We start from the raw sequence: 8,799 nt of genomic DNA, 5'->3' as shown, positions 1-8,799 counted from the left end.
CCGAAGTACCTAGAGGCAGTGGGGTCCCAGAGGCAGACACTGGGGCCTCATGAGGAACATGTGAACCGACAACAATATTGGGAGGGGGGTTAGGTTGCAGGGAGGAAGGATCCTCCCCCGGGGCAACGGACATGCGGGGATTCAAATTCAAACACAGGCAGAGCGGGAAAGTTGCACACTAATACATAGCTTAACTAAATTAAACCTAATTTATTATCCTTTTTAAATCTTTGTTATCACTACATAGTGCATTTTAGTTTTCCAATGGTGCAATCTTCACTCATTTGCAACTCCATTTCTTGCATCACTTCCTCTTTTCCTATCTTATTAAATTATTTGTTATCTTCTCACTAGATTCCTTTTCCACTATTTTTTATTTATTTTATTAACAAAATGCATTGTTAATAAGAGAAAATTTGATTCTAAAATGTAAACAAAACTTTATTTGCAAACATTTAAACTTCGAACCAATATTTTACTATTTCTATTGATTGTGTGTGAATTCCATCATTGCCTTCAGATTCATAAAACTAGACTTCCTCTCTCTAATGATGTTTTCTTCCTTGTGATAGTGTGGACCTGTCTCTATACTCATGGAAAGAACATCAAAGCATTAGTCCATGTTAGTGTCCATATAATCAAAATCGATTTCAAATATTCTTCAAATTTTTTTTGTGCAAAATCTTGAAGAAGTCACTCACTAGAATTTTCTTGGTTGCCAGAAAAATCTTATCTTAAAAGTTGAAAATGGAGAGATTTTGTTGATTAATATGTAGGTGTGAAGGCGAAGCTTGAGTAGAATTTGTAGACAACACTGCTAATCCTTTCAAGAACTAGACAAACTATGACAAGTGCTTTGCTCTTTCTTTGAATAGCTTGTATACCTAGAGTCTCATGGGGTATGAGAGGATAGTCATACTTGATGCAGATATCTTTTTCCAAAAAACTAATGAACCTTTTTATTGTGGGCAATTTTGTGTAGCCTTTATTAACCCCTTCTATTTTTCATTGAGGTCTTTTTGTTTTATTTCGATTTTGTTTTAAGTTTGCTTTTTAATTTTTTTTAATTTCTTAATTTTAAGATGCCCATTAGAACTACTTCTTTATTAATAGGATTTGAATTGACAATATTTAGTGTCAATTTCAAGTTCCTGTTCCGTTTTGTTTTTTTATAACCTTTTTTTTCCTTCATATGCAACCATTGGAGGTGGTTTTCAAAGATATGTTGCATGAATTGGTTAGAGGGCTAAAAAATCATTACATTGATTTTCATCTTCAATTCAGGCTTTTCTATCTTTTTTTTTAAGAAAATTATTTGTGTATTATTACTAGAGAAAAACAATACTTAGATCAAAGTCATTCATTTGAAGAGTAGTTGGTAGACTTTTTTTCATCGTGAGATTTGGCAAGGGCATTTAAAATCATTTGAAGATGAGTCTAGAGAAGTGACATTTCATCAAGGGACCTCTTTAGCTCACAAGAATCTCTATACATTTGTTACTCAATGTATAAAGAAAACACTAAATTTAATTGATCTCCATAATTTTTTCCTCCATTTAATTGTTGAAATAGTAGATTGATCATATCTTCTCTCTCTTGAATTTAGCTTCATTTTCCTATCACCGTATTGCTTGAACCTTCTATTAGGTGCAAGTGCTAGTTTACTCTCCCCCTAAAAATAAACAAGGACTATTATGATGATTATAATAATGTTCAATATCATTCAAGCAACAACAAAACATTAATAAAGTTGAAATTTGAGTCTCAAATTAATGTTTGAGTATGACTCTTATATTATTGATATAATTGACCCTTTATCACAAAAAATTAATAAATTAAAAATATATTAAAAACTAAATAATAATCTATTTATGCATTACCTATCTTCAATGTGAAGATTAAAAATAGATAAATGAAAATTTCAAAAAGAGCAAATAAAAAATTAACCTTAAACTACAATTCAGTTTATTTTAACTCTATCACTAAGAGAAAGAAAAAAATATATCTAATAGATACATGAATATTCCTAAAGAAGCTAATAATTTTTTTCCTAATATTTTAGGGGAAAAATACGGCCATCAAAACCACGAAGCATAACTTCTTTCCCGCATAAAGATACCACGAATCGGACCAATTTCTCCGTATAATTCAAGAATTACGATTCACACCTCGTAGGTATTTCCCGAAGAAAACGCCCCTTCAAATCTGATTGATACCACGTGGCTACACGTCTTTCATAAACGAATACGAAGACAAGAAATACAGTTCGTTTGAAAAGAAGAAAGATATCTGGAAAGTGGACAGTATTCTTAGCCATCGTGCAGAAGCCATACCACTATCTGGCGACAAAATCATACATTTCAAATTTGTACTTAGCCCCACCGTATTTCTCTTGTAGGGTTTCCTGTATTTCGATCAATATTAGTCACAATCTCCCAATTCTCCTTTAAAATGCTGTTGTTTTGTCGTAGGAAAAGACCTTTGTACATCTTCTTGCTGAGTTCTTGTTCTTGTCCGAGGGCTTTGGACCAATGTAATTCATGGCATGGTGGATAAATCGAGCCTATTTATACAATTTATCTTGCAGTGATATAATTCACGTGGGCCAAATCGCAACAAGAATCGTCAGACATCTAGGCGATTCGAAATCTTTTCAGGTTTTTGTAAAACATAATCCTACTTCTGAATTTTCGTTACAGTCTCGTTTGTTGTGAAAACCTGGTGAGGTTAAGTTCAATTTTAGACCCGTGTCTATCCAGCCACCTAAAACGCATGGTGTATAAGGGGAGTGTTTAAAGAATATCTAAGTGTCTCCTTCGTAACAAATGCGTTTTAGGTGGCTGCATAGACGCTTCCGAATTTTAGTATCATTATTGTTTTTTAGATTATCATGGCGAGTTGCATGTAACAGAGAAGAGTTGCAATCTTTTTTCTATACATATTTTCCTCTGTTCACTAAATGCATCGTGAAAAATTTGTAACAATCCACTATTGATGTGAAAATTCTGTACTCTTGTTCAAAGTCTGAGGAAATTAAGGCTGAAGAGGAAAAGGAAAGGTAAGGTCCAGGTGTTTTCTGCTCAGCACACCTAACTATACTTAGACTACAGGATAGCAGTTAGCTCATGAGAAATATTCTAGGAAGCAGAATATTTAGATCACTGCGAGTTTGTTTCTTCTAAATAGCTAAGGTGAAGGTTTTTTTGAAGTTGATCTTTGAGGTCATCACCTCAAATTTGTATTTGAATACCCTCGGGGAGAAAGGGGACTATTTTACTCTGTCACTTTTTACCTTATATATTGTTCAATTTCTGTACTCCATAAATTTTGACCCGTGGACCTAGTTTGAATAAATTAAGCTTTGCGTATCTATAAAATGGAAGCTCATTTAAAACTTTATCTGGTTGTGTAGCATACCTATGAAACTCAATTTTCATATTTACCTTTTGCTCATTTGTCATCGAATTGATCATTGTTTTTGTGTCAATCAAAGTCGACTGTGGTCTACCTGGTCAGTTTGCAAGTTCATCTTGTCACGATCTATGTGCTTCAACTAATGTTTTTGCAGGGTGATGATCAGTCTCACAAACCCAATTAGAAGCAAATGATTATTTTAGAGAAGGCAACAGAGGAGCAAGGAATGGTGGGCAGAAGCAAGAGCTAATCAGCAACTTCAAGGTTGTTTAGGAGCATTTGGCATAAGTAAAGGGCTCCTCCACTGATCTAAGTCATCAAAAGTTCCACCAAAATGGTTGGGAGGGATGGCTAAGTCAGTTGTTCTCTCCCTCTTGGCAAGTACGATTCAGAGGTCCACGTCGAAATGGTAGGAGACAATGGAAATAAATGAATGTATTTCCGCCTTGGTATTAGTAATGCAAACTCCTGCCAAGCAGCAATAAGAGGTGTCAAACATAACAGGTTTCTCCTATTTTAAGGTATTCACTCGAAGTGGCACACTTTTAATGGGGTTCAACCATTGAATATCTTCACTTATCACATGGAGAGCGGCTTTAGTCATGAACCGCTCTGCCTAGATCTTCAACGATGGCACCAAGTAAACAGTTTCTACCTCCCTTAAGCTGGATGCACTTTCTCTATGGCCAAACCATATCAAATCTCTTCCAAAACTTAGAAAAGTGGCTAGTGTGGATGGAGCATGTGCCATACTTCGTTCAGTTAACAAAATGTTCTGCCAACATGATAAAACAGGTTTAGGTCATATAAATTCCACTATGGCTAAAGTCATTGGTTTAGGTCATATAAATTCCACTATGGCTAAAGTCATTGGTTTAGGTCATATAAATTCCACTTATGGCTAAAGTCATTTGAAATTCCATCTAAGTGTTAAAAGGAATGGCAAAGACAAACAATAACTCTGCCCAAAAATCCCAGGCACACGTTTCCAATGGTGCAACCATTTGATATATTTTCCCAGCACTTGGAATACATGTAAATTGTTGTAAAGTGTGCTTCTGTGTTGTGAAGTTGTCCTAAATGGAGACAAGCACCTTAGCAGGGATGGGATGGAAGCATGCATCAGAAATGAAGAGGTTTTGTGCAATAGGCAGGGTTTCAGAGCTCTGTAGATAGCAAAACATGGTTTTTGATCACCTATAGCAGCAGCTGTCACAGCAACTTTTTAGCAAAAGGAATCACAGTTTTCACACTTTCTTCAGGAAGCGGAAAAGTAATGCAGTACTTCGAGCAAGTTTAGGACACCACATGAGCTACTAGGGTTTTGTGAATGTTGCAGATTTGTGGTTGTTGTGCCCATGGTTTTTGATCAGGTTTTGAACATATTTTTGTAGTTATAAGGGTTTTTGTCACACCTTCATTCAAGAAATTCAACACTGGCTTTTTAAATTTGTCAAAACTCTAGGCATTGGTTTTCACAATGTGACTAGATTAGATCAATAGAGTTTCAAATTCAAGTGTTTGGCACATCATCATGCTAGGGACTCAGTATTCTTCAGAAGATTAGTTGAATTTCGGATCAAAAGCTGCTTCAAAATCAGACCGGCTACTCATGCAGATTGCTATTTTAATTAGTGTCTATTTCTGATAGTGGCTATTTTGATGTTATATTTCTGGAGAGTGGATGAGGGCATATATTTTAGGCTGCTGTTGATTTTATTTTATCTCTTGTATTAGAAGATTTGCTTTAAAAATCCGTTGTTTTTGCTTTTTCTACAGCCTTTGGAGAGGGTTGTTTTAAATCATTTCTTTTCTGGTATATATAATTATTACTCTCAAATCCCTTGAAGCATTTTTATTGTAACCTATAAATAAGTGCCTTGGGCACATGATATTCTCAATGAGAGTTGATACTATTATTATGTTACAGAAACTGTAATTCTAAGTTAACTTACTGTTGAACTTGTGTCGATAATTTTATCAAGTAAATTGAGAACAGACTTTATCAACTCAAGCCTTGTATTGATAACATTCATCCAATCTGAGTTGTGGTTTTCAATGAAGCTTAGCTATTTATTTCTTGAAATTGTATATTTTTATTTCTGAAAATCTTTTTTTTAATTTTTTTTTATTTTTAAGGTAAGTGCTATCAGCTGTGGGGATACCGCCCTATATTAATAAAAGAAAATAAATACATAGTTATGCTAATACATATCCAATACAAAAATCTCTTCAACTAAGGAGATAGCATAATTGCAATTAGACCCTGACTACAAAAAACCTTCGGCAAATACACCCACACTGCCCAAACACCAGTATCCTTTTCCCTAATTCTGTCTAATAAGGCGAAGAATATCCACCATTGCATCCCCTATGCTGAGGAGATTGTCAGTTGACCCCTCCGAAAGTCACCAATCATCCGAATCCAGGAACCTCCTGAATTTGTTGAGGTTGCCGCTCAACACACCTGCCTTGAAAGTGCACCAAGCCTCTCTCACGAACAGGGCCTTTCTTCTCTGCTCTACTCTGCGTGCCGCCTCTCCATCAACCTCCTCTTCCTCTCCGTTGTTCGAGTCTGTCACCTCTTCTTTGTCCTCTTCCAGATCCTCTCCCTCATATGCTTCCTCCTCTTTCTCTCCTTCTGCATCCATTTCCTCGGCATCATCACCATCGGACTACTCCTGCCCATATCTCGACAATTCCTCCGTATCAGATGCAGAAGAAATGTTATCGGCAGACTCAAAATACAACTTCAGGATGCTCTCCCTGGCCCCTTCTCGTAGTTCAAAAATTGCATCTGCCACGGCATGGATGTTCACCGGGTTAACAAATCCTTGCATCAAACCGACACTTTCCACCCGTGACTCCATGATATCCACTATGGGAGTGATTACCGCTCCATAAACAAGCCCATCACACCAATGACGATCTAAGCTCAAGGAACAATCCACCAGGGAGATAATTGCCCCACAGATTTCTTCCTCCAGCACAAACAGGTTGAGGCATTGTCGCTCTAGAGAGTTCCCACAGTTAACACAGCTCAAACCCACAAAAGGTGACATTTTGGCTATCCAATCGTAATACATCCGTCTCTATCCTGTTCCTCCTTAAATAGAATGCAGGCTACTGGAAACATCCAAACTCCCATCCCAAAGAAATCTTATGGGATCCGCGCACTGCTCTCTTACCTGCCATCACATACTTCGATCTGCCATAGGTATGACTAACTCGTACTTGTCACCGCCATTTTCTGTAGATTGGGAATCACGAGGAGCCGAAACACAGTTCTAATTTCCCTTTTATCACTCAGCTATGCCACCTATGGTTTGGTGCGCGAGAGGCGTTAACATCAATCAATGTCTAACCAACCCCCATACGATTCAAATCTGGGATCTCATTTAGAATGGCTTCCAAAACTACTGTGTCTGCATCCTCTTTGTCAAATATGATTGTACTAAGATCCTTATCAATCCCAACATTGGCCAAAAGATCTGCCACCTTATTTCCTTCCCTAAAAGTATGTTTGAGTTCAAAAGAGTTAATAGATCCCAGAAGCTTATTAATATAAGGTATCTACTTACCTAGTTTCCAATTTTGAAAGCTAGATGTAGAGACACCGTTAATGATAATCTGCGAGTCTCCTTCAATGATGACTTTGTCATACCCTTTTTGAACACATAAGTTCAATCCAGCCGCCAATGCTCTTATCTCTGCTTCATTATTTGTGGCAAAGCCCAAACACCCAAACAAGCCTCCCATCAATTGTCCCGAGGAATCTCTAATGACCGCACCAATACCTGAAATCCCAGGATTCCCTCTGCTCACTCCATCAAAATTCAGCTTCACCCAATCACATTGTGGAGGAATCCATCTAACTAGCTTCCTATTGGTTTTGGGAACTGGAGGGCACCCCAAACCCCAGTTCTTGAGTGACCAATTGCGTTCCACATCCCTGTCCCAACTGCAATACCTGAATGATTTAACTTTGGGGGGCTTGCCATTAATCACTTCTTCAATTGCCACCTTGATTTTGAAAATCACCTCCTCCACCGAAAGACAAGATTCTCTGAATGTCCTCCTGTTCCTCTCCTTCCGGATGTGCCAATTCTGAAAATCTTGTTTGTAGTAGATTATTTTATTTTTAGTTAGTATGAACTTTTGTTTTTTTGTTTGTGTTAGATGAGTTAGGTAAGGGGACTCGTGATGACAGTTTGATATAGTTTTTGGAAGTGACAGGTGTTCCATTGAGCTCAGACGGTTGAGATTAGTATAACACCCTTTTCTGGAGAGGTTTTAGATAGTTTTTACATCCTATTTTTAGTAAGTCAGCCTAGACACCGACTAAGCCAGTTGTCTATAATATCCCCATCCAAATGCTAAATCTCTAGAACCAAACAACTAAGAGAAAGCTCCTTGTATTATCTTTATAATGAATTTGATGCAATTGAAACCAAATGTTTTGATGACAATGATCAAGATTATTATCACATTGATCAGCATAACCAATGAGGGATTCATAATCAGACAGTATGATCATACAAGGAGATCATTTCTTCATTACAGTTATAGTAAGAACAGAGAATGCCAATGAATCCAACTAGTGCCAAGTTTACCAAGTATGATACATACTATCAAAGAAGTCCATATCTCTGTCAAGATCAGTGAATGCCAGTCAGCCCCTATCAATCATGTGTAAATCCATATCGGCATCACCCTTAAACATCTGCCATACAAAGGAAAGGTAATGATACTCATGAATCATAATACGGGTACTACACATAAGCGTATTTATCATAGTCGATCATTCATCCTTATCATTGTGCGATGAGGTCAAGAATATGGATCACCACCATCAGCAAGACATGGTTATAGACGATGATCAACTAATCGGATAATTAATTATCTGACAAGATTAAGTAAGACGATCTTATAAAATACCTGTTAAGAGGTGAACAAATGATCATCAATTAATAATTTATGTTCATGGGGAAAGGTGCGATTAAGCTTAAGTAACCGATGCCCATGAAATAACAAATATTTATGGAAGACTTGTTAAGAGCGATCAAGCGAAGGGTATAGAAACATAAGCATAACATATCGCAGCCTAACAATATTATTACACAGCGATTATACTTAAAAGGTAGCAAATACAATCGGTGCTAACAACGAATATTCATGGGGAAATATGATTAGAACAAATAATTAATGTCCATATATGAGTACGAATTAGACACTTATGAAGAGACATGATTAAGGAAGGAGGATACAACTCTTCACCATCACACCCTCTCATTGCATATTAAAGGGACTTCATATCATTCCCAATAGGGGGTGATTTTGTCTTGTTTTCTTATTTTTGTATCCAGTATTGGATCTGCTCAAATC

At 36.8% G+C, this 8,799-nt stretch overlaps 1 protein-coding gene across 4 annotated transcripts in view; it reads left to right on the top strand.

Moving 5' to 3' along the window:
* Positions 1-2,202: 2,202 nt before the first annotated feature.
* Positions 2,203-8,799, top strand: part of LOC131027234 (histone-lysine N-methyltransferase CLF) — a 116,464-nt gene continuing 109,867 nt past the window's right edge. For 2 of the 4 annotated variants that reach the window (XM_057957244.2, XM_059219742.1), the window contains exon 1: positions 2,203-2,657. The gene's annotated coding sequence lies outside the window, so the exon portion shown is untranslated. The remainder of the gene's footprint in view (positions 2,658-8,799) is intronic. The other 2 variants (XM_057957241.2, XM_057957242.2) reach the window with 2 other exon arrangements.

The sequence above is a fragment of the Cryptomeria japonica genome, chromosome 4 (assembly GCF_030272615.1).
Source record: "Cryptomeria japonica chromosome 4, Sugi_1.0, whole genome shotgun sequence".
Lineage (NCBI taxonomy): Eukaryota > Viridiplantae > Streptophyta > Pinopsida > Cupressales > Cupressaceae > Cryptomeria > Cryptomeria japonica.
Note: the sequence above shows the minus strand (reverse complement) of the source record. Positions and strands in the feature narration are given on the sequence as shown.